A 3,909-nucleotide genomic window follows, 5' to 3' on the forward strand; every position below is an offset into this window, starting at 1 on the left:
CTGGGTGACAGAGTGAGACTCTGCCTCAAACAAACAAACAAACAAAAATAGCTCTTACCTTCCTCCAGCCTCCCTGGGTATTCCAGTTGCTCTCTCATAATTACTACCCTTTGTCCATCCAGTGGATAAGCACTTAGGCCTAACTGCTCTTGAGGTCTTCATTTTGCTGTGAAGGCTCCCATGTACATGTAAAAGTAAAACGTATATGCTTTCTCCCGTTAATGTCTTCTTTCATTTTAGTCTATGCAGGCTGCTATAACAAAATGCTATGGGCTTGGTGGTTAATAAGTGACAGGACTTTATTGTTCACAGATCTGGTGGCTGGCAAGTCCAAGGTCAAGGTGCCAACAGATTCAGCTTCTGGTGAGATCCTGCTTTCTGGTTCACAGACAGGGCCTTCTCACTGTGTCCTCATGTGGTGCAAGGGGTAAGGGGAAAATAAATCTCTGGAAGGGCACCAATCCTATTCATGAAGGCTCCACCCTTATGGCATAATTACTTTCCAAAGAACCCCATCTCCTAACACCATCACCTTGGAGGTGAGGATTTCAAAATATGAATTTTGGAGACAAACATTCAGTTCATAACAATCTGGATTTGTTTTTCTGTGGCCCAGTGGACTCTACTGTTGAGGAGTCTGAATTGAAGACATAAAGAGGCCATAGCTCTCTCACCCTATTTTCAGGAGCCCCTCTTCTTTTCTGTTTAATTCAGCACATTTTAAATTACATGAGCACTTAAATGTTGCTCTCTAATCTTTTCTACAATGTTAATAACTTAGTGGGGCTACATTCAATAAGGGCAAAGGATATTTACCTTGTAACAGTGTAAGTAAGACTTGTGTTTAAAGACTGACATTGCTGATCCTTTGCTTAAATAATTAAAAAAAAAAAAAAAGACAATCCATAGCAGTAGTATACAATTTAAGAATTCCAAAAGGATATATAGTGAAAATTGAGTCTCCCTCAATTAGGGGGTTCCTCAGTCCTTAATTTCCCTCATCAGATGGAGTTTCTTGTTTCTCAAGAGATACATATACAATAATTGTTTACCTAAATAGTAGCAAACTACATATATTCTACATCCTGCCTTTTATTAAACCTAACAATTTATCAAGACATGCAACTGCTATCTGATTTTTTTCTTAATGACTTGAGGATATGAAGGTTGTTCGAATTGTTTTATCATGATGATAGATTTCTCACCCCAATAACCAGGTGAGCCTAAAGGAGCATTAATAATGAGCATCTTGGGCTGATGCCACATTTTAACAAGTATTTGTTGAATTCCCCCACATCATGCTGGTATAGGGGGGAGCCTGTGAATTAAACTGACCAAAGACAGACAGGAGAAAGGCATCCACATTGTATTGATCTCAATATTTTTATGTGCATGGGGTGTACAGGAAAGAAGTGAAAACCCAAAGAAGTTGTTAGGCTCAGCTGCTTGTAACCCATTTGTAACGAAGGGTGACAAATTGTCAGCAGGTGACTAGGGCATGTGTGGTGCTATGCGAGATATATATATATATATATATATTTTCAATTTTCCCCCTAATTCTGCGATTCCGTTTTCCCAACTGAAGGAAACTTGCAGCTCACAATCCCCTCACTGATGCAAATGACAGGCAGAGGATTGGGTAGGGCTGGAGAGTGTGAAAGGAGAATAAATCTTGGGCCCCAAAATCACTAGCTAAAAGGAAAAGTCACGCTGGGAACTGCTTAGAGCAAACCTGCCTCCCATTCTATTCAAAGTCATTCCTCCGCTCACTGAAATAAATGTGTATCTGATGGCCTCTTTTGGAAAGGCTAATCAGAAACTCAAAAGAATGCAACCATTTGTGTCTTATCTACCTATGACCTGGAAGCCCCCTCCCCACTTCCAGTTGTCCCGCCTTTCTGGATGGAACCAATGTTCATCTTACATATATTGATCGATGTCTCATGTCTCCCTAAAATGTATAAAACCAAGCTGTGCTCGGACCACCTTGGGCACATGGCTGTGTCATGGGCGTGCGTCCTTAACTTCGGCAAAATAAACTTCCTAATTGAAACTAGTCTCAGATATTCGGGGTTCACAAGGGTAATTCACTTAATCACCCAGTGTGCACAGCCAGCCCGCACCTGTCAGCACACAGACACCTTTCTGTATGCGAGTGATGAGAGACCACGGAAGAAACACTCTACCAAGTGAGCCCAGGGAAAGCCAGCCATCTATGCCTGTGGCCAGCTGCCTACACCCGCACACCCAGGAGACTGCAGAATGGTGCCTCTTAGCCTTCAAGGCCCTGTTTTCCTGTCCGCCTGCATCCCCTGTGTGGGCCAAGCCTTAGTTTCTTCATCTGTTCTCTCTCCCCAATCCCAAGACTCTGACTTGGGGCACACAGGCCTCTGGCCCCTTTTCCTGAAAGCAGGAAATGAACCCTACATGTGAAAGGTGCATCCCTCTACTGGAGGATGAAGCATCATGACTAGGCATGGGGACTCAAGGCCAGAAGAAATGGCCACCATCCAGGACCTGGGCAGGGCTGGGGGCGGCATTTTGGCTGAAACAGTAAGAGACTTTTAAACCAGAGCGACTCCGTCTTGTATAGAGGCTGGGTAAGATAAGGCTGAGAGCTGCTGGGCTGCATTCCCCAGAAGTTAGACATTCCAAGTCACAGGATGGGATAGGAGGTTGGCACAAGATACACATCATAAAGACCTTGCTGATGAACCAGCATGTGGTGAAGAGGCCGGCAAAACCAAGATGGCGACCAGAATAACCTCTGGTCATCACGACTGCTCATTATACGCTAATTATAATACATGAGCATGCTAAGAGATACCCTCACCAGTGCCACAACAGTTTACAGATGCCAAGACAAGGTCACACTTACCCTATATGGTCTAACAAGGGGAGGAACCCTCAGTTTCTGGAATTGCCCATCCTTTTCCTGGGAAACTCATGAATATCCCACCCCTTATTTAGCATATAATCAATAAATAGCCATAAAAATGGGCAACCTGCAGCCCTCCGGGCTGGTCTGCCCATGGAGTAGCCACTCTTTATTCCTTTATTTTCTTAATAAACTTGCTTTCACTTTACTCTATGGATTTGCCCCGTATTCTTTCTTGCCTAAAATCCAAAACCCTCTCTCAGGGTCTGGATCAGGACCTGTTTCTGGTAACAAAACCACCTGGGGTGTCAGCAAGACCCACCCTGTTCCCCCTCACCCTAGGTGACCTGACCTGCCAGGTGGTCCCTCCAAACCGCTCTGCCCACAGGATTGGGACACCCCTCTCTGGACCCTCAGCTTGATGCTGACTGCCCACCATGTGGGCAGACCTGGGGGCTGGCTGCTCCTGGGGACCCCCTTCATAGCTTCTCAACCGGCACTCACTCCTGCTGCCTCGCCCCCACCCCAGCCCCCACAAACTCCTCTCCATCCCCTACCCCGACCAACTTAGCCCCCACCTAACCCTCCAGCCTGGGGCTCGTGAGCCCTCCCGCAGCCCCAACCCTTGGTTGAGAAGCCTCTTCCAATCCCACTCCCCGGACCCTGACGCTCGCATGGCTGCCCCTTGCCCCACCAGCTGTCCCCATTCCACTCCTAACCCCGAAGTAACCCCCCAACTCCCATCCCCCTCCACACTCCCTTAACCTCCCCTAAAAATCCCACCCCAGGCCAACAAGACTCCTCCCTTCGCTGGGCTGTGAACCACATCGTCCCCACCGCCCAGTAAGCTCCCCGCTGCGCCCTCCCCTGGCCCGTTCTGAGCCTCCCACCCCCTGCCACCTTCTTTCCCCAAGTCACACCCAACCTCTCCTAAGAGGCGCCGCCCCCATCCCGGCCGACGCTCTCTCCCTCGCCCAGCACTCCCCTTCCCCGGCTCCCACCGCCCCACCGCTGACGCCACAAAGCCCCTG

Source organism: Mandrillus leucophaeus, unplaced genomic scaffold (genome assembly GCF_000951045.1).
Source record: "Mandrillus leucophaeus isolate KB7577 unplaced genomic scaffold, Mleu.le_1.0 Scaffold734, whole genome shotgun sequence".
Classification (NCBI taxonomy): Eukaryota; Metazoa; Chordata; class Mammalia; order Primates; family Cercopithecidae; genus Mandrillus; species Mandrillus leucophaeus.